General features: G+C 38.1%; 1 protein-coding gene across 1 annotated transcript in view; it reads right to left on the reverse strand.

The window, feature by feature from the left end:
• Positions 1-22,185, reverse strand: part of ST3GAL1 (ST3 beta-galactoside alpha-2,3-sialyltransferase 1) — a 128,632-nt gene extending 106,447 nt beyond the window's left edge. The window contains exon 1 of the mRNA XM_051971126.1: positions 20,359-22,185. The gene's annotated coding sequence lies outside the window, so the exon portion shown is untranslated. The remainder of the gene's footprint in view (positions 1-20,358) is intronic.
• Between the last annotated feature and the right edge of the window lie 1,332 nt (positions 22,186-23,517).

Below are 23,517 nucleotides of genomic sequence, written 5' to 3' on the forward strand. Positions count from 1 at the left end.
TTTTCAATCACTGGCCTAGCAAAACTATTTGAAGCTGCGATATCACTACTCAGACACCAAAGAGTCAAGTTTAATTTAAATAAAAACCCTTTTACTTACTAATGAATATTTCTAATTTTCTCTGGTAGAGGCAGCTAACTGGGACATAGTGGATGAGTGTGAGAAAAAAAAAGATCTGAGTTTAAATCTGACTCTAGAAACTTTCTAGCTGTAGGACCCTGGCAAGTCATTTTACTTCTTCAGTTTCCTCATCTATAAAGTGGGGGCCATAGCTCCTATCTCTCTAGGTTGTTGTGAAAATCAAATGAGAAATTTGTAAAGTGCTTTGCAAATCCTAATGTGCTATATAAATGTTAGCCATTATTATTATCACTTCAAATTACAAGGCAATCAGTGCTATTAAGTTGAGGAATAAGATGCTCATAACTCCCTTCTAGAGTTATTGTAAGGATCAAATGAGATAATAATTATAAAGTGTTTAGCACAGTGCCTGGCACATAGTAAGCATTATATAAATGTTAGCTACCATCATTATTATCATAGGAGCAAATTACAACTTTGAACAAACTTCAATTATTGGGTTAAATAGCTTTGAATTGGCTTTTAAAAAGATATAATTGATAATTGTGTTTTATGTAGAACCATACAGTCGCACTCTAGCACGTTCACACAAAGAGTGTCTTCCAGATGTAACCATGGTTTTGGGGAAAGAATAGCTTAAATGTTATTTATATACAACAGCCTCAGTTTCTTTGCCGACGCACTAGAGAGCTAAGTGTGCTGAACAGTAATTATATTGCTGTCTTTACATTACTGATCCCAGGGAACAGACTAATTAGCTACTCTGATTTCCTATGCCATTTTTTTTTTTTTAAGCCCTTGAAAATAGCATCCGATTTAGCCTCTGGAGATAGATCTAAAAAAAAGAAGGAGGAAAAGAAAAGAAAGTCAATGTCCCACAAATGTTCCAGTTGCCCTTTTCTGACTCATTCCTTTTTAAGTATCCAACTTGATCTTGTAGCTCAGATTTGATTTTGAACTCAGTGAGTGACTTCAGGACAATCTCTAAGTCTCTGCTTCCTTCTTTGTTGATTCCCTATAAGGTTCCTTTGAGTTCTGCCATTCATAGATTCTAAGCCTTCTGTGAGAGAGCATTTCCCATCAGTATTAACTAAGACAGAGAAATCTAGGACCAAAATAATACAAATTATTAATACATTATTCAGTGAAATAAATACTGCATTTAGCATCAGAAGCACTGACACTTTCTCCCCCAATTCTTACTCTTCTATTCCCTCCATGCCCATTGGCAAACCCTTTCATCCCAGCTGCATCATCTGGAAAATGAGGATGCTCAAGTAAATGATCTTTGCTAACTATTCCTGCTCTAAAATTTTATTATCCTAAATCCTGTAAGTATAAGCATTTTCCAACATTACTGAAGATACAAAAGGTGTTATTGTTGTTGTTTTAATACAGTAGAATAGATCTTATTTTGTTATATATTTTCAAAGTTATAGCACTATAAATCACATTCTAGGTCTTCTTAGCTATTAATGCATCTGCTGTGTCCTGCTACCTTATGGTATCTGACTCACCTTTCTGCAATGTTATACGATAAATCTACTAAGAGAATGTGTCTTCTCAATTTGCTCTTCTCTTGGGGAAAACTTAGGAAGCAAATTTTTGCTTCCACTCCAATAAGCCCTTCAACAAATCATAATTTGGGGGGGGGTATTTGTATAAAAACATTTATAGCAGCTCTTTTTATGATGGCAAAAAACTGGAAATTGGGAGGATGCTCATCAATTAAGGAAGGGCAGAACAAGTTGTGATATATAATTGTAATGGAACAATATTGTGCTATAAGTAATAATGAGCAGGATACTTTCACTGATACAGAATGAAGTGACCACAACCAGGAGAACATTGCACATGATAATAATAATATTGTGTGAATGAACTGTGAAAGAATTTCTTTGATCATGACAATGATTCAAAACAACTCCAAATAATCAATGATGAAAAATGCTATGCATCTCCAGAGAGAGAGAACTGACAAACTTTGGTTGCAGATTGAGGCAGACTTTTAAAAAACTTTATTTTTATTGTTTTTTGTTGTTGTTGTTTGTATTTTCTTTGGAATGTAGGTAATATGGAAATAGGTTCTGTATGACTTCACTTATATAATTTATATAAAATTGCTTGACTTCTCAAGGGAGGAGAAACAAGAGAGAGGGAGGGTATTTGGAGCTCAGAATTTTAAAAAAATGATTGTTAATATTTTTACATGTAATTGAGAAATATTTAATGACATATATAATTTCTAAAAATCAACCTTTTGCTTTAAAGTTAAAGATAACAACTTATCTATTTAAAAAATAAGAACATACAACATCAGAATCAGTTGTATGATAGAGGAGACTTTGGCACAGGATCACCCACCATGGCATGCCCTCATCAGAGAAGGTGCTGTGCTCTATGAGCAAAACAGAATTGAATGAATCCAAAGGAAACACTAGATGCACAAGTTAGAAAAGCTACTCTGATGTTCATATGGACTATTTGTGTCCAACCTGTGGCAGAGCGCTCCAAGCTCCCATTGGTCTGATCAGCCACAGTTGGACACACTGTAGCTCGACTCTAATGTAGTGATGTCATTTTGGTCCTCTTAGAAAATGAAGGCGAACAGCTAACCAATGACCCTTAGGAAGTTAATTAACAAATTAACAAATAAAGTGATATTTTTAAAACAAACCCCAAATCAAAAGACATTTAGCACAGTCTCAGCACTAAGTTATTTTCCACTTCCCTACATATCTATCTGTATGACCTTGAGCTTCTCTTCTATCGCTTTACTTCTCAATTTCTTCTGCTATAGAATGAAGGGATATATATATATATATTATATATATATTGTTCAAACTAATAATCCATATGATCTGTTTTCCAATATATAACATATCTAAGAGTTTATTATGTTTCAATGTTTACATTCCTTATCCTTTAAAGCTGAGCTTAATGTCACAGAAACCCATTCTGTATTCAAATCTCTTTTCTGCCCAAATGTACATTGTTCTTAGCTCTTTTCTATTTCCTGTAGAACCTTCTCACAATTAAATTCACTTGACTCATTTTTTGTTTGGAATATGGCTCAGATTTCCCTTTTAGCAAAGCCCAAGCACTTGATTAATATGTGTGCATATGCATGTGTATATGCATAATTCAAACACATGTATTTTGTATATATATCTATATGTGTGTAAATACACATTCCTTCCTAAAGAAGGAAATGTCAAACCATTCCATGACTCAAAATGACTGAAAAACAGCAACAAAATATCCCACATATATACACATACACACACATATTTATGTGTATGTATATAATGTATGCATTATATACATTATATAAAGATTATATATGTACATGTATGTATATGACATATACATATAGATACAGATTACATAGACAAGAAGAAAAGAGAAAAAGAAAACAAGTCCTTTCAGATATGCATATAGATTTTGAGCTAGGATGCAAGAAGGCAGCACTCAGATGTCCCTTCTAGCAAAGCTCAAGCATTGGATTAATGTGAGTGTGTACATACATGTATATATTAATAATTCAAGCACATGCATATATGTTCATATATGTATGCACACAAACAAAAATACACAAATATTCATGTGTATGTATATATAAATTGTATGTATATATATGTACATGTACATGCATTATACACATACATAGATATACGTTATATGGGTAAGAAGAAAAGAAAAAAGAAAACAAGTTCTTTCTGATATACACATAGATTGCAAATCAGAATTCAATTAGACAGAACTATAAACTGTAATAGTTATCATAAAATTGTGTGTCTTAGAATTTGCCCCGGATATGCTGATATTCATCCTTATTTATAGTTTTTTGAAGGCAGAGTTTCATTCTGTTTCTGTAAGATTTTTATTAGTCTTCCTGCCTCGATCTCTAGAAATCAAAATAAAGTGGGAATATGGCAATTGTACAACTAACATGATGCATGTGGACAGACACTAAATCATGGTGGCCAAGATGACCACTTGTTCCAAAATGTGCTCATATAAGAAAGGAAGTCAGGTGGCTTGCCATTGCTTGATGCCACGAGTACGATGTAATGAAGAGGTCACATTTATAATTAGATGGCCTGAGGTCTAATTTAGACAATACTGTACACTGGTTGGGTGACCAGGTAGTACTTAGTTGTTTCAACTGCTTGATGGTCTTGATAGTTCTTTCCAGTTTGGAATCTTAGACATCTGAGTACAATAATAACATATATTATTTCAAAAAGATATAATTTTACCTTGTTCAATCAAAAATACATCTCTCTAAAATGCATATTCTCTGCTGACTATCATAACTAATCTATTACAGTTTCTGGACATCTCCATCTTTGACATAAGTAGAATCGGGTAAAAGTGAGAGCTAAAGAACTTGGCACAAGGAAGTTTCTTCCACTAAGTTGTTAATGGTATCTGAAATTTCATCATTTACAGAATTATAATAAGTTTTGAGGTAGAAGAGATCTCAGAAACCACCTAGTACAGATTATCTTATTTTACGACAAAGAAACTGAGACTGGGAAATACTAAATGATGTCTAGCATCACATAAATAACAAATATTAGAACTGAGAAATCTAACTTCAGAGCCAAAGTCCACTATTATATTATAAATCTTTCCAAGAAGGTATGTATTTTCTCTAGCCCCATATTGGAATGAGTCAGAAGATAGGCATATCAGGGAGGGAAGGGATTTCTAAGAAGAGAAACAGATCTTAAAAAGTAGTATTGTCCAAGCTTAGTCCTGACTAATCACAAAATGTTGGCTCTGGAAGGGTTAGAACTTAAGCGTATTAGAATGTAGAGCATGAGAACATAAAATGCTGGCGATAGACAGAACTTTAGAGCAATTAGCTAATAGATTCTCAATACCTTTCATCCCCTTTTTAATATTTTTTAAACACCTTTGGAAATCTTGTGAAACATAGGGAAGGAACCCTTCTCAGAATTATGTTTTTAAATACATAAAATACATAGGCTTACAAATGAAACAAATTCTGTCAAAATAGTTATTAAAATATTTTTACAAACAAGTTCACATGATGCTGAATGAAGTGAGCAGAAACAAAAGAAATATTGTACACAATAAAAAGATTATGTGATAAACATCTGTGATAGACTTAGCTCTTTTCAACAATACAGTGATTTTAGACAATTCCAATAGACTTGTGATGGAAAATGCCATACACCCTCAAAGAGAGAACCATGGAGACTGAATATGGATCATAGCATAGTATTTTCACCTTTTTTTTTTTTTTTTTGCTATTGTTTGTTTGCTTGTTTCTTTCTCATGTTTGTCCCCCTTTTTTTGGTCTTATTTTTCATGAACAACATGACATGAAATATGTTTAAAAGAACTGCACATACTTAACCTAAATCTGATAGCTTAATATCGTATGGAGGGGGGAAGTAAAAGAAGAAGGGAGAAAAATTTGGAACACAAAATTTTACAAAAATGAATGTTGAAAACTACCTTTACATGTATTTGGAAAAATAAATTACTGTTTAAAAAAAAAAAAAAAGCAAACAAGTTCACAGACTCCAGGTTAAGAACTCTTTGTAGTCCAAACTTCTAAAATTTACAAAGGGAGAAGGCAAATTGTGAATTAAAAAGAGTGAAGTCACTTGTGTAGGTTCACAGGGATAATCAAAACTAGAATGCAGATTGCCCAAGTTCTGTTTTAATGTTCTCTTCCATTTTGCCATCCTTATTCATATCTTCTCTCTAAAGCAGTAGAGTGGAAATGGGGATACAAAAGCACATGAGAAAGAAGACTAGAATACGTATCTAGGCTCTGCCTCAGATTATATGTCACTTCAATTTTCCAGGTCTCAGTTTTCTCATCTGTATGTCACTTCTAGCCCTATTATTCTATTTTCAAGTCTCTTCTAATCTGATAGATTTAGAATACAAAACTCTCACTAAATAAATCCAGAGATAGTTTGGCTTTGAAATTTGGCCCCCTCCTACTTTTCCACCCTTATCCACCTCTATACACTGATCCAATGACAAATAGTGCCCTTCCTATAGCTGCTCAAACAAGTTACTTCATCTTCCAATTGTGGGAATTTTCAGACTGCTTCCTGTGCCTATAACACTATTTTCCCTCTTTCTCTCTGCCTCCTGGCATCCCAGGTTTCTTTCCAAGTCTCATCTAAAGGCCATCTTCTAAAAGAAACCTTTTCTGATTTCTCTTAATGCTAAAATCTTCCTTCTCCCTGAGATTATCTCTAATTTGGTCAGTGAGTCAACAAACTTTTATTAATTTTCTAATATAACCCACTCACTATGGTAATTGTGAGGGGATTTAAAAAAAGGCAAAAGGCAAGAGATAAGCCCTATTTTCAAGAAGCTGAAAACCATACACAAACAAGCTACATAAAGGATCAATTAGAAATCATCAATAAAAGAAGGCAGAGAAAATGCCTGGAGTTCTGGACAGCATCTTGTTCAAGAGGCTCTTGTCACTGGATTGCAGAACATATGTGAAAACACATGCATGCATGTGTGCGGAATTTGGTGATGCTGTAATACTTAAGGCTTGTTTGTCTATAGTGGTCTACAGGTTGTCTCATTCATTGGACTGTGAATTACTTGAAAACAGATTATTTCACCTTTTTTTTTTTAAATCTCCAGTGCTTAACACAATGTTGGAATGTAGTAGATGCTTAATAAATGTTTGTTGACTTGTCTGTTATCAAGTTTGATAGGGGAAAAAAGGATTCTGATGATGAGAAAGTTACTATGCATTCCATATCCAAATTAGTATCGGAGACTTGAAATACAATAATATGTGCTTAAATCCTGGGATATTGTAGACATATTTTTTCTATTTGATAATTCAGAAGGCACTTATGAACTTCTTACTACCTCTTACTCATTCATCATTTTATCTACTAAGTATCAATGAATTTGTAACAATGCAGAAGTGTTTTTTTTAATCAGTCACTTCTTTTAGATAAATGAAAATAGCATCTGACAACTGATTGTACAATTTAGCATTTTGTACCACTAATGTTTAGAATAATAGAGTAGGAACTGTTTTAGAGGTCATTTTATTACCTTCCCTTCCCTTAACAGGAAGCAGAGGATAGATCCAGACAGTGGAAATTGGGATTTGGATTAACACAGATGTGCCCTTATTCACTGTAGAATTTTTTTTAAAAAAAGATACTCATCAATAATCTTGAATAATTTCAGTACCAAGTTACTTTTAAAATGAATCTCGGTAGTAGAATGTTCTCTATTTCTCTATTTATAAAAGCATTTTGAATGTCCTAGGGCAAATTATCTGATCCTTTGATGAGAAAGTGGGAATGAGAATAGAAGAAAGTGGGGGGAGAGTAAGTAGAGAAGGGAAGAGGAGGAAAGAGGTAGGAGCATTTTAATATATGTTAGGATCTCTATAGAATAGTAATTTGAAACCATTCTGTCTCAAAGGATGCCTCCAAGAGTCTCTTTTGACTGGGATTTTATAAACTCCTCCTGGTTCTACCCTATATAAACATGAAATTGCCATCCCTTTCTCCTCAATCAACCAATTACACTGAACACTGCATGGAGTCCATACCCCTGGGCTCTGACACTGTCTGGGAGAATGCAATAGCAATTATCCAGAGGAAGGTGAAAACTGTAGCCAACAGGCCCTATGTTCCATTCACAGGCAACTAAATCTTCAGACTATATACTTACTGAGCCTGATGGATTTTCTAATTTATATCCAAAGTATGGCACACTAAATTGCTTGCTGGTAAAAATCACATGTTTGGCTTAATTTGCATGATAACTTACATAAGGATTAATTTAAGCTAGCAAAGGGATATTAGAATATATAGAATTTCTATCACATAGTAATTTCTGCTCCTTTGAGGCTGGATTTTGAAACATAAAATTATGCTTTAGTAATAACTGGAAATATTTTCCACAAAGACAAGTTATTCTCATTATTGCTACTGAAATGTTTCCTAAGCAAAAGTTCTCATGCATCCATTTCTCCACCAGGTGGTAGAATTAACAGCATTTTTTTAAAAAGCATGGAATAGCAAAGATCAATTTTTGTTTACTCTTTGTCTCTTTAGGGCCAAAACTGCTACTCTGTATACAGAGTAAATCTTAATAAAAATGCTGATGGAATGAACAGTATACTATCTTCAGTGGCACAGTAGAGACCTGGATCTGCAGTCAGGAAGACTTGAGTTCAAATGTGGCCTCATACACTTATCAATTGGGTGACCCCTGGCATATCACTTGATCTATTTATCTCAGTATCCTCAAATGTAAAGTGTGGATAATAATAGCACCTACCTCTGAGGGTAGTTGTGAGGATCAAATGAGACTTTATTTGTAAAGGTTTTTACAAACTTTAAAAGACTAAGTAAGTGCTTGCTATTGTTACTGCTTTTATTATATTGGAATGCTGGTAATGTTAAAACTAGGATATTAGTGGTAATTTAGGTTAATTTGGTAGATTACAAACCTCCATTTTACAAATGAGGAAATTGAGGAAGGCCTATTGAAGAGAAGTGATTTGCCTAGTATTTCTCCTGTTTGTAACAGAGTTCAGCTTAGACTTTGTCTTCTTGTTTTTTCTGTTTTTTTTTTATTATTGTTATTTTTATTTTTTCCAGTTACATGTAAAAAAATTTTTTTTGTTATACATTGACATTCATTTTTTAATATATTTGTATATGTGTATAATGTTAGGAGAAAGAAATCAGAACAAAAGGAAAAATGTTATGGGCCAGAACTCTGAACTTGAAATAAGGTACTAAGTGGAATTGATAAGACAATGGTTATCTAGTTTAGCATAATGTTCTCTAAGTTCAGCATAATTGATTTAATCCTACAACAAATAATGGTTTTCTAGTGATATAAGGATTGGTTTATACTCAGGGTAGAGCATATAAAGTAGGAGCGTCAGCTAGGTTGATTGAGAGATTCAGGGAGGCAGAGAAGACAAAGAACTGGAGGCAGGAACTTAAGTTCTCAGAACTAAAGGGAAAAATTCAATTTGATGGTCGATCTTCCTGGTGACTGGCCTGGACTCCTGCATTTCCCTCACTAAGATCAAGGCCAGACTGAAAGGCTCTCCAGAAAGCTGCCCAGCATCAGGCAAAGAGATAATAAAGGATTTGGACTTTAACCCCTGGCTGTTCTCATGGTGATTACTGAACTGAAATGAAGGTTGCCTCAAAGACCCCCAAGAAGCTGAACCAGACAACATTACAGGAAAACCCATAGAGTATAAAAAGGTGAAAATAGTATTGTTGATCTACATTCATGTCCATGTATAACCAAAAAAAAGTGGAGTTTTTTACATGTAACTTGGGGAAATAATTTTTTAAAAAGAGAACTAATGATATCACTAATGATATCTAAATTGTATATAAGTGAGTCAAAGTTTCACAAAGTTGTCAGCCTCAATCTTTCTGCCAGAGTTACTGAAGTCTAGTGATAAGACACAAGTCAAGATGACTGAAAATGGCCCAGGACGCTGTGGATGACCTTGACATTTTCTATGACTGGCCAAGATCTAAGTGCTCTTCACAGAACCTGATTCAGTCTCATTTTGGAAGCTTCTTCTTTGGAAGAATTTAATTCTCATCCTGAGGGTGACATCAACATACTCCACCACCCCACTTTGATTTGTATCTCCATGTTTAATCATCAGAATGTAGGAATTACTTCTCTTTCTGGAAATTGCCTGATTCAGAGAGGAAGGGTTAGAGAGCAGCTCCTGTTGGCTGCTTTAAAAGTGTCTTCGTGTGTGTGTGTGTGTGTGTGTGTGTGTGTGTGTGTAAATGAGATACAACTAACATTTCCTTAGGAAGCCTATAACTTTTCTTTTGATAATTTTGACCTTAAATTGAACTGAAATCTCCTTCCCTGAAAGCTAAAATTCAAATCAACACAACTAAAATCTGTAACTTAGTCAGTGGAACTTAAAAAAGTATGATGAACTTAAATTGAGCAGAATTTGAAATTCATTGATTAGGAACACTAGACAAGTCACTTAATCTCTAAGCCTCTGTTTTCTCACCTGTGAATACTAACATAGATGTATAGTTTATTATTAATTATCTAAAATTAGGACCATCTAAAAGTGAAACAGAAGGTCAATAAACAAATGACAAGTACTGTGCCAAGCAAACAGTGTACTAAACTCTGGGACACCAAGAAAAGTGGAAAATAGGTCTTGCTTTTAAGGAGCTCATGGTCTCAGGGGTTAAGACAACATGCAAACAACTCTGTTCAACTAAGACATAAACAGGTAGTCTCAGAGAGAGGGCTCTACAATTAAGAAAGTTTTCTACCAGAAGATAAGACTTCAGCTGTAACATGAAAGAATTCAGGGAAGCCAGAAGGTGGATATAAGGAGGAGGAAAGTTCCAGGCAGTTCAGTTGTGTGCATGTTCCATTTAAGATGTCTGGGAGAGATCCAGCTGAAGCTGTCCAGTAGACATTTGGAGAATCAGAAGGGAGGTTAAGGCTAGACTAATTCATTGGAGAATACAAGAAAAGTTTGGATAACCATTTGTTGAAGGTGTCATAGAAGTGATTTGAAAGCCAGAAAATCCCAAGCACATAAATGCTTGTTGAATGAGTGAGCCAATTGGTTAATTAGTCCAACAGATGAGTTATACTAAGTTATCCTGGGTGTTTCTTCTAGCTCAAAAATTTAATAATAATCTACAGGACAAGTGTTTCTATTATTATGTATTCAAAAGCAGGCTTTCTTCCTTTAGTCCAGTCTTTTGAATAAAAGAAAATCTATTTTGTTATTGTTTTTAAATACGTTTGAATTTTCCAGAAGGTAAATGTCTAATTAGACAGACTCATCTTTAATGTAAAGCTGTTTCATGTACTCCAGATAAAAATGATTCTTTGGCACCATTCCATTGTATCTGGTATATCAGCAGTCAGAATTCTTTGTTCTACTAAAATGCTTCCTTCTAAGTAAATATGTATGAAGGTAACTTAGAGCAACTGTGGTCTTGTGGTTGAATATGTATTTGAATTGACTATATTTAAACAGCATTGAGCTTGGTTGGGATAGTAAATTTCTAATTGGTGTCTCAGGGTTTATGTCTGCTTTTTCTTCCTTCCAAAAACACTGGCAATTAAAATCATACACTATAGATTCTAGAGAAACTTTAGAGATTTTCTCCAACTCCCTCAGAGGAAGGTCCAGAGTAGAGAAAGGATTTGCTCAAAATCATATACAACCATACCCATGACTGTGACCTCAGCATTCTCATTCAAGAGACTACTGCTTGTTCCAAAGTGCTACCCTGTCATTTTAAAATGAAATCCTCTCTGAGAAGATAGAAATTTAATAGCTAGAGAAACATATGTATGTATAGCCTTTATATCTGTTTGTCTATATTTATATGTATATGTTTATAAATAGATGGAGAGACAGATAGATAAGAAAGAGAGATATGATCAGACCTATGACTTCATCTGTCTAGAGGGACTCTCATTGAGTAAATTCATCTACCTCTTGTTTTCTATAATTGATAGTTTAAGAAAGGAGTCTTATATGTGGAAAGATTTTTAAATTTTATTATTTGGTTTTAACATTTTAAAAAATTTTATTTCTAAATTCTCTTACAAGACTAGTATATCAATTTTGCATGTAAAATCATGCAAATAGATTTCCATATTATCCATGTTGCAAAAAAGCAAGAAAAACACAATAAAAATTATACTTCATCTGCATTAAGAGTTTATCAGTTCTCTCTTTGAAGTTAGATAGCACTTTTCATTGTGAGATCCAAGCTCAGAACCTCTAACCCAGAAGCCCTCTTAACCAGACTTTCTCTTCTTTGGACTTCAGTTTCTCCATGTGAAAAATAAGACTAACCTGATAGATTGTCTCTAAGGTCCCCTCTAGTTCTAAATCCAAGTTCTTATTATCATACCTATGTTAGAGCATCCTAAAAGGAATAGACTCCTAGGACAATCTAGTTAGCTTTTTCATATTAATTTCCCTGCGATAGGTATAAATTAAGTAAGCAACTTTACACCTCCAGTATGAGGTTTCTGATGTCGTAGAATCTGAACAACAAATAATTACATGCTTTAAGAGTATTGTTTTCCAGTGGACATTTGCCCATTTGGCATTGGTGATTTTTGAGAAATCTTGGTATAGTGGCAAGAGCATTGAGTAAGGGAACCTATCTTTCCAGTTTATTTCCCAACCTGACTTGAAATGCCAGTCAAATGTTCCCCAGACATTACATTCTATCAACCTGCCTCCCTAACTATGCTTGGAAGGCAGACCTTCTTAGCTTTAGAATGTTTCTCTTCCTTCAGAATACAATTCAAGGGCTACCTCCTAGGATTTTCCTAATCTCTTCCTACTCTACTCCCTCCCCCCACCCCCAATACTCTATCCTGCTTGAAATGATTTTGCATTATTTCCCAATATTTTTTTTTTTGCTTGTTCCCTCACATTTTCTAGCACCCAAAACAATGTAAACTCTTTCATGGCAGGGACAAAAAAAAATTTTTTTTTGGGGGGGGGAACAGCTAGATGGTACAGAGGCTAGTGTAGTGCACCAAGAGTACAAATCATACTTCAGATACTTAGCGACATGACTCTACCCAAGTCACTTAACTTGTCTTCCTCAGTTTCCTCAACTATAAAATTGGGATAATAATAGCACCTACCTCCTAGGGTTGTAAGGATCAAATGAGATAAAATTTGTAATTCTTAGCACAGTGCCTGACACATGGTAAGTAGCAGATAAAATGCAAGGCCTCAGACACTAGCTGTGGAACCCTATTTACATGTTTGCTACAGTTTCCTTATCTGTATAATGAGCTGAAACAGGAAATGGCAAACCATTCTAGTATCTTTACTAAGAAAGCCCTGAAAGGGGCCATAAAGATTTTCACTGAAAAAAAATGCTTGAATATATATAAATATAAACATATGTAATTTATATAAATATATAAATATATATGTATATATCACTTTCCTTACAACCAATCTATAATATAGGTAGTACAAGAATTATTGATCCTCATTTTACAGAAATTAAAAATGATGTGATTTGCCCTGGATTTGAACTCAGATTTTTTGATTCCAGATTCAGCAATTTATTTTTATTCTACTAGCCATTTCTCTGGGTGATTCAGTGTAGGGGGCACTGAACTTGGAATCAGAAAGGCTCATCTTCCTGAGTTCAAATCTGGTTCCACACATACTAGCTGTGTGACCCCCAGCAAGTCACTTAACCCTATTTGCCTCAGTTTTTCATCTGTAAAATGAGCTGCAGCCACTTTAGTATTTGTGCCAAGAAAACCCCAAGTGTGAACAAGACTGGAAAAAAACTGAACCACAGCAACAACAAAAGCTGCTTCTCACACCATAATGAAAAATTTTTTAGGATCTTAACTCTAAAAGAAAACACCCATGGTGTGATTATTAGATGTACAGACCTTTCCCTAAATCTAACAAGACTGTAATCTTCATCTTGGAACAGATACTTCCAGCCTTCACAAAGGTGGTCCACACTGGCAAAAGGAGAATCTATTACTGATCAAACAGCTTCCAACACATTTTTATTAAGAGCAAACTATCAGTCTATCTTGTACGCATCAGATTGGCAAAGATGACTAAAAGGGAAAATAATAATTGTTGGAGGGTATATGGAAGGACAGTCACAGGCACATTAACATATTGTTGGTGGACGTGATCCAGTAATTCTGGAAAACAATTTGGAACAATGCCCTCCAAGCAATAAATTGCATATATACTTTGACTCAGTGATATTACTATTATTCCTGTATGGAATATAGATGGAAAGGTCCCATGTATACAAAAGCAAGAAGTAGAAACTAAGAGGGTATAACAATAATTAGAAAATCACTGGATAATGAAATGGAATAATATTCAACCATAGGAAATGCCAAATTCAGAGTCCTAGGAAAAGTTGTATGAACTGATACAAAATAAAGCAAGCACAACCAATAGAACAATTTATATAACAAGTATAACATTGTAAAGGAAAACAACTTTGAAAGGCTTAAGAGTTCTCATCAAAACAAAGGCCAACCAACATTTCAGAAAATTGATGCTGAATGAATCATGCTTCTTACCTCTTGGCAGAGAAGTTCAGACTGAAATATTCATTCAGAGACATGACCAATGTGTTGACTTGTTTTGTTTGACTATGCTTATTTGCTACAAAGAAGGACTTTTTGTTTGGCAGTAAAAGCAAAACAAACAAAAAAAAGGGTAAAACTAGTGTCAGTGAATCAACAAAAAGGGGGGTGGATGGGAAAATTAAGAGTACTAAGGAAACCTTTTTTTTTTTTTTTCAAATGCATAAAATAGAACATAATGAAATCCAGAGAAAGAAACAGACAAATGGGACTGCTTTGGAGCTAACATGTTGAAATTATTATATGCTTAAGAAAAAAAAAGACAAATTATACAGAGAACAGAGATTCATAGTTTCATATGTAATCTTCATTGTTATTTTTTCTTTTGGGGTGTTAAAATGTTTCTATTAATCTTTTTTAAGTTCAGAATTTTGAAAAAAATAGAATTATTATCTTGGAGGAAAAAAAAAACAGTAATGCTTTGTGTAAGGGACCATTCTAGGTACAATAAGAATGATAAAATATCAATAATTGAGTCACATTTACTCAAGGAAATTAGAACCCTATTGGGTTAAAGCCAGGTACAACAAATAACCACATAATAAAATACAACAAGCACATTAGAAAGGTGCAAAGTGCTATGAGAATCAGGAAACAGGAAAGATTATTTATGTAATAGATTTGAGAGCCCTGACTAATTTTATTATTTTATAATTCTTGGTGACTAGTTTTGTGGTATAGTTGTGGGGTAAGGCTCAAATCCCTTGAGGAAAGGCAACTATAAGTAAAATCATAGACTTTTAGCACTGGAGAAGATTTTAGAGATTATGTAGAAGAAGAGAAGAACTAGACTTATGAATTTAGAAATTTATCTGGAGCCCTGAGAGGTTAAGTAATCTATATATGCTCGAATATCCAGCATGTATCAGAAATGAGACAAGTTTTTGTATCTAATCAGAGGACTTCATAGAGGAAAAGAAAGAAGGAAGAGAGGGAAGGAGAAGGGAAGGAGGAAGGAAGGAAAGAAAAGGGAAGGAAGAAAGGAGGGAAGGAAGAAAGGAAGGGAGGAAGGAAGGAAGGAAGGAAGGAGGAAGGAAGGAAGGAAGGAAGGAAGGAAAGAAGGAAGGAAGGAAGGAAGGAAGGAAGGAAGGAAGGAAGGAAGGAAGGAAAGAGGAGAGGAAAGGAAGGAAGGAAGGAAGGAGGGAGGGAAGGAAAGAAGGAAGGAAGGAAGGAGGGAAGGAAAAAAGGCAGGCAGGAAGGAAAAAACGAGGGAAGGAAGGAGGGAAGGAAAAAAAGGTGGGAAAGAAGGAAAAAAGGAGGGAAGGAAGGAAAGGAGGGAGAGAGAGAGGGAGGGAGGGAGGGAGCAAGAAAGGCACAAGGCCCAGAACAGAGCATAGGAGCACTCCACTACTAATCCTAACACTTTGAATTTAGTCATTCAAGCAAACTTCTACATTATCCTACAGATTGCATTTTCCCAATTTGGACACAAGACTAGCAAGAGAGATTGATATATGCCTTGTTATATTTCTCACTAAATTATTATAGATTAACAGGTTGTTAAAGCTGAGAACTTTTAGATCATTTTCCCCGAGTGTTCTTAACCTTTCTTATGTCTTGAACTCCTTGGGTAGTCTAGTGAAGCTAATAACCCCTTCTCAGAATCATGTTTTTAAATACATCAAATAAAATACAAGAATTAAAAAGAAAATCAATTACGTTGAAATATACTTAACAAAATATTTTTTAAAATTCATAAACTCCAAGTTAAGAACCCTTGAATTCTACTTCATCATTTCATAGTTAGTCAGTGGTAACCTAGAAATTGAATCTAGATTCCCCAGTCCACTGTGTTTTACCATATCATTCTCTAAAATAAAAAAGGGGGTCACAGGATCCAAAGCTTATAAATTATATAAACCAAAATCTTTATTTTACTGAAGGATTCCCAGACATTTGAAGCAGCTTGCCTGAGATCACATATGTAATGTGTGTGTGTGTGTGCATGTGTGTGTGTAACTGAAACAACTTATACATACATACATACATATATATGTGTGTATATATATATATACCTGGAAAACTCCCAAAATCCTGGAGCTCAGCACTGAGCGTGGCTAAAACTCTCAAGACTTAAAGAGTCTTTGTTAGATCTCTTCACACCCAAAAGGGGGCAGACTACTGCTGCTATCTTGGATAAAGTCTTTGGATAAAAGAGATTAACTCTTTTGGGCTAAAGAAAAAGCTGAGTGAGGGATGAACAATTTGGTTTCATAGTAAAGATCAGTAGCACCAGTCTCAAATATTAACACTGTCAACACCACAGTTATCAAAACACACACACACACACACACACACACACACACACACACACACACATACAAAAACCCTTCATTTTAATTGGTAGATCAAAAAGAAGGGGAAAAAAACTAAAGCAAAGGATAGATCATATTGTGTCTTCCTGATTTATAGCACCCCTTTGATGAAACTCCTTTCTATACCTTTGTAGTTGTTTTCTGTTTATCTCAACTGTAGGAGGGCAGTTAAGGTCATCAGGTTTAAGGGAAAAAGGGAGATCAGGCTCTCAAACCAAGAGTAATTACAGGAGTTTTTTTTTTTTTTTTCAGCAAAATTGTACCCTATAACCGCAGAATTTCTAGTCCTAATCTGTTAGCCTTGGTCCTGCCTCAAAGTGGATTGAACTACCTAAATTCAGTTATTCTACCCCAGGAAGTTAGGAAACTGTCCCAAGTTTTTCTCCAAACTTACTTCAGAATTCCTGCCCTCTTTCATACCACCATAGCCTCAGCTTGGGGATGTTGTCCCCACTTCCAGCCAATAAATACAGGAAAATCAAAGACAGGCTCCAGAAGAACCCCAGAGGGACTGTGTGCTTTTGTCAAACTAAAATCATTCTCTCCTCCCTTCCTTAGCCTGTAAGACAGCTACTTCAGAAAATATTAAACTGAAGGGTCCAAGCTGAGTTCAGTAGGATAGAGGTACAATTCAAAGGACACAAAAACCCAGTGATTCTGGGGCAGCTAGGTGACCCAGTAGATATAACACCAGCCCTGAAGTCCGGAATTCAAATCTGGCCTCAGATACTTAACACCGCCTAGCTGTGTGACTCTGGGCAAGTCACTTAACCCCAATTGCCTCAGCAAAAAAAAAACAAAAACAAAAACAAATCCAGTGATTCCTTTAGTCAAGGCTCAGGTACAAAATAAACACTCTCACTCATATCAGTCCTCCATCCAGGACTCCATTTTCTTCACTCCCATCAGTCCTCTATTCAGACATCTCTGCCATTCCTCAGTCTTCCATTTCTTCTCCACACCTCAGTTCAAGGGATTTCTAGGGGATCTCAAGTGCCTTTTCCTATATCCTCAAAGATCTGAAGAAGGAAGGAGTTCTACGGGAATCTAAAGGTTAGAACTATCTTGGATTAAAACTCCAGTGAGCTAAGTATGCTAATGGCCTTGGGCTATTATACCAGTACAGAAAAGACACTAAATCCCTCCAGAAAGGGACAATCTGGGAGCTGGGAGATGGAGTCCAGAGAAGTAGAGTCACTAGGAAAACTAGTCTGACACAACCTAATTATATAAAATCCCAGGAGGCTAATTAATATAAATGTGACCTTGGGCACTTTCCAGGGATAGACTTTTCTCACTGTCAAAAGAAAGGATTCTCAACTAGGAATACTATTGACCGACCTCCTTGGAGAAATTTATGCAATTTTTTTTTTCCCTCCAAAATCTATGCTCAATCTGCCCCTCCCCCCCAAAAAAATTCCAGGAAACAGTGAGGAAAAATTAAGTTCTATTGCTACCAAAGTCCAATAAGAGTAATTAGCACTATAATATTTAAAAAAAAAAAAACACTTTCCTTAAAACAACTTTAGAGGTACATAGCATTAGGTTGCATTATCAGAGCTCAGAAGAGAAAACTGAGGAGAGAGATTAAGAGGTAAGCAGTCCAGAATGGTAACAGACTTAGAGGGGAAGGCACTCTAAAGGTCATGTAGTCTCACCTTTTTCCTTTACTGATAGGAAAACTAAAATTGAGAGAGAAGTGATTTGTTCAAGGTCATGTCAGCTGGGACTTGAACCTAGAACTAGACGGAATAAACTAGGTTTAAATCTACTTCTATAGAATTTTTTCCCTTAGAGGTTTTCCTCAGTCTTACTAAAAGAGACTAACCAAATAGTTATCCAGATAGTTATCTATCAATAGTGATCCAGCAGGCAGAAAAACAAATACCCAAGCAACCTTCTACATCAACACTGCTGTTTACACCCAGTTAGCTCCCTTTCCTAACATAAGCATTAACTCAAGAAATTCTTTTTATTTCTTTTTTCCCCTTTTGCCTCTTTCCCTCTCTCCCTCCCTCCCTCCCTTCTTTCCTTCCTTTCTCTCTTTTTCTTCCTTCCTTCCTTTTTTAGATGTGGTGGTTCTTGGTTTGAATAGAGGACCAGAGAAAAGCAAAGATGAAATGAGGATTTAGGAATACAATAGCCTTTCCCCAGTGATGAGGTGGAGGACTTGAGAATGGAGAGACCGAACCTGTGTTGAGCAAGGGATAAGTAGATCCAAACTCTCAAATTTCCAGACTTTTTTGTTTATTTGTTTTTTTATTTTTTTTATTTTTTCCCGCTTCGCCTGAAGGGAATTTCAACGTCCCAGCCCCTTCAGTCTTGTCCGGCTAGGAAAGTCAGCCTCTAAAAGTTGTGCCACAGTTGGACGCTCCCAAATAGCTTTCACACCTATTAGTCCCCACTGGCAGTCAAATAGAGTTAAGCATCCGCTACTCTGTTCCCCAAAGAAATCAAATTCCAGTGCAAAAGAGAAAAAGTGTGGTGGTGGAAGGAGTTGGGAGGGAGAGAGAGATATAAAAAGAAAGGACGGAGAAAGTTGCTAAATTATTAAGCTTCCTGACTTTTCTGAGCAGCCGCTTCGCCTAACAGAGATGGGGTGGGCGATGTTGTTTTGGATTAAGCAGAACTGGAGAGACTTAATTTGTGTGCTACCACTGCTCTGCGCGAAGCCCCTGTCCCACTTTCCCTCTCCTCCTTCCCCTTCCAAAATCAGGACACCCCCAGATCCGACGCTCTGACTCCCGACTCTTTGGCAGTCCCAAGAACGAAGACCTTCCCTCTTCCTCCTTAGCCAGTTTGTCCCATTCCCCCACCTCTAGCAGTGCCGAACTTGTCACTTTTGTCCCAAGTGGAACGGGAACCGAACCGGAACTTTCACTCTGCTTCCTCGAAGGAGGTTTTTTGTTTGTTCGTTTTTGTTTTTTGTAGAATTAACCCAGACTTTCCTGCTTTCCCCGGTTCTCTCTCCAGTCACATCTCTCTGTGCTACCGCATCCTGTCCCAGGGGCTCCAGGATCTAGAATCCTCAGTGCCCTGGGTGACAGGGCTTTCCATCCCCTACTTTCGCTCTCCCACTCATGTCCCTCTGAAAGAAGGCACTGCTTTCTTGCACTTAAAGGATCGATTTCAAGAAGGAGCAGAGTATGAGGTTAAAGACCTGATACTGATAGTTCGTTCTCTGCCTCCTCTGTGCTCTCAGTCCACTGGCAATTTTCCTGAACCCCCTCCACTGTCCAGCTTCCCCAATTCTATTTGCTAGGAGTCCCCATCCCGTTTCTCTCTCTCTCTCTCTCTCTCTCTCTCTCTCTCTCTCTTCTCTCTCTCTCTCTCTCTCTCTCTCTCTCTCGCTCTCTCGCTCTCTCGCTCTCTCTCTCTCTCTCTCTCTCTCTCTCTCTCTCTCTCTCTCTCTCTCCCGGTTCCGCATGTACTAACTACACCGGCTCCCCACTTCCTCAGCCTCTCTGCGCTCCTCGGCACCCATGCCTTCTTTCATCTTTCTATTTCCCCTAGTCTCTCCTAGAATTCTCAGCGTCCCGGTGTCCCAGCTTTGGGGGCGAGCAGGAGCTTGTCCCAGAGAAGGAAATACTGGGGGCCATCAGGAGCTCCCAACTGCACACGCGGAGGGAGTTCCTTGACTCCTGTCTTCCCTCCCTGTTTCCCAAGTCTTCCCCAACTGCCCCCCTTCTGCCCCCCAGCGACGCCGTGGAACCCAGTTCGCCCCTCTTCTAGACGCAGGCAGCACCAACCCAGCGCCAGTACTCACCGTGGTCGGAGGCGTGGAGAGTTTCGTGGACTGGTCCGGTGGATGGGTGAATGGGTGTGTGGATGTCGGGGCAGGGGTTGGGGAGGCTTTGAGCCGGAGAGAGGAGAGTGAAGTCCCGGGCACTCGAATTTCACATAACCCCTTCCATCTCTTCCTCCTCTTTCTCCTCCCCGTGGTCTCTCGCTCTTTGTCTTTGCCAAGTGTCGAAACTGTCAGGCATAGTGGGGGAGCAGGAGCTAGCAGGAGCCTGGGGAGCCTAGGGGCGGGGGCGAGGGCGGGGCTGGGGCAAGGGGTGGGAGCGGTCTCCGGAACACCTTCCCTGGGCTGTAAGCGGGAGAGGGGAGGAGGTTTTCGTGGTTATGGGGGGGTGGGGGGTGGAAAAGGGGGGAGGAGCGAGGAGGGGAGGAGTCGGCTCCCTCCGGCTAGTGGTGAACCTTACGGGGGAGAAGAGTGAGAGAGAGAGAGAGACCGAGTGAGAGCTCGCCACTCGAGTGTAAGAGAAACGCTGAGACCTCCTCTTCCTCCTCCTCCTCCTTCTCCTCCTTCCCCTCCGCCCGCCTCAGCGTCCGACGGGCTTCGCTCCTCCGCCCCCCGACCCCCCGGCTCGGCTTTCTCCCTGGGCTGGCTTCCTGCGAACCTAATATAGCACTCCCGGAGCCACGTGGATGGGAGGGAACGAGCTAAACACCTCGAGTCTGACTCTTCAGCTGCGGACGCAGGCACACACTCATAGACACACAGGCACACACTCGTGCGCACACACACACGTACACAACACCACGGGAGGAGCTAAGGTGGAAGGCTGGGGCCAGGCGGACACTCGCATCTGGACCGAAGTCTGGATGCTGGCGCGCGCGTACATGCAACACACACACACCCCGCGTTGAAGGGCCACTGCAGAAATAGAGGGGGGAAGTCCCTTTCCCAGTGTTGCCCTGAGATAAAACCAGGTGGCAAGATACTCCCGGAGAAGCAGGGGCTGAGGGAAGAGGTGTGGAGATCGCCTGGTGGGTGGCGATAGGAGTATCCCCAGCCAGAGGAGACAGTAGACTAGAAACAGATTAGGGCGATCCAGCTGGAGAAAGGGGAGTGGGGGGGCGGTGCTCGGGGAGGAGATCAGAGAGAAAAAGGAAAGAAGGAGCTAGCAGAGGAGAGAGAGCAGGAGATAGAAGAAAGAGACAAATCAGGAAGCGAATGACCATAAACACAAACAAGAAAACGGAGACATGGGAAAAGCAAACAGTTGTTCCTGGAAGTACAGGGACCAGACCTGCAATAATGCCGGCACAACAGGAGACAGACAGAGAAGGAGGTGCCAGAGGCTGAGGGTGAGCACGGCACGGGGAGAGAGGGACGAAGAGACGAGGTGAAAAAGCTGTCCCGAGCTGGAGCATCCAGCCCTCAGCCCTAGCCGCCGCTCAAGTCTTAGCCCTGAGTCGCTGAGGTCTTTTCCATGGTCACCCCTGGGTGTTCTAGCGGTGCCCCTAAAAGCGACTGCTGGGGTGGATATGGGGTGGGGGGGGGGAGAGAATAAGATTCATTTGTGAAATATTATGGATTCCTTCATGAATTAAAAATGAACAATTTAAAGGTGGAAAAAAAATCCAGTAACTGTACAGCTCATATCCGCTGGCTACGGCATTTTCCCAAATTACACTCATTTCTTGCATGAGCAATGTCGTAGGGGTGGGGGGAAGTACAGGGTTAGTAATGAATTCTTCTGACTTTAATTGCTTCTGTAAATCAATTTAAAAAAACCCGTCTCTGTGGAAAAGGGGAGGAGAAAGACAGATATACACAGACACACACACACACACACACACTCACAGAAATAGACAAGCAGGGATAGAGAGCAGTAATGGGGACCAAGGAAAAGTAAGAAACGAGGAAGACAGAGGTGGAGAGACGTAAAGACAGTAATGAGGGTGGGAGCAGCAAGAAGGAATAGGAAACGATACGAAGGAGGAAGCTCAGGAACAGAGAAGGAGATGTCCAAGGGAAGAGCCGGAATTAGAGACCGCATTTTCCGTGAACAGCCAGACCTGGAATGGCCCGGCACTAGATGACTAAGCTCCCCTCGGAGCTCTCCGAGAGTTTTGCTGTAGTGGTAGTGGTGGTAGTAGTTTATTTTATTTTATTTTTTTTAGCTTTTAGGGATCCTCCCTTGGAGACGCCCCAAATAGTCATTCTTTCGCCTTGAGACAAGAAAATTGCTTTCGCAGGACTTAGATGAAAAAAAAAAAAAAGCCAAGCCCCCTTTTCCAGCTTTCCAATCTTCTAGGGTAGTTACCAGGGGTTTCTTCCCCATGACTAAGCTAACTTCACCCTTCCCAGAACTTCCTCTTCAAACTGTATTTGGATAGGGCGATGGAGTGGGTAAGTGAAAAATTAAGGACATTTACTGGTAGGAACAGGGATTATTTTGCACTTTCGAGTTTGACCCTTTAATTACTTCATTTTCCAGGTGGACCAAACTTTTTTTAGGCTAGGGAAAATCCCGTTAAACGATTTGCTCAATGGAGTGCTTTGCCCAGCTCAGGAAGATGAGTTCAAAATCCAGGCCTCAGACACTTACTAGCTGTGTGATTAAGAGTAAATTACTTAACATCTGTTTACTACAGTTTCCTCCCCAGGTAAAATGGAAATAATAATTTCACTTACCTCCCAAGGTTGTTGTGAAGATCACATATGGGAGATAATATTTATAAAGTGTGCCCAACACATAGTGTTACATACATGATATATAAATATGTATATAGATATGATATTATTAAAGACATGAAAATATTTGCTTCCTCTAAAATTATATATATATATATATATATATATATATAATAGCACTTTGCATCCATTGACTTGCTTGTGAATCATAGCCAGTAAGTAGCAGAGCTAGATTTGAACACAGATCTTACTTCTGGTCAGAGGGATCATTAGACTTAGTAATATGTAGAATCATCATGTAATTCAAACCTTTTATTTTATAGAGACTGAGACGCAAACAAGTTAAATGACTTTCCTGAGGTAACAAAAGTAATAAAGTATGTGAAGCAGAATTGGAATACAGGCCTCTGGACTCAAATTCAGGGGTCCTATACATGAAATATCTTTAGCTCTGATATTATCTTCTATGCAGATGGTTACAGTTTTATGCAATATTTC

Source organism: Antechinus flavipes, chromosome 1 (assembly GCF_016432865.1).
Source record: "Antechinus flavipes isolate AdamAnt ecotype Samford, QLD, Australia chromosome 1, AdamAnt_v2, whole genome shotgun sequence".
Classification (NCBI taxonomy): Eukaryota; Metazoa; Chordata; class Mammalia; order Dasyuromorphia; family Dasyuridae; genus Antechinus; species Antechinus flavipes.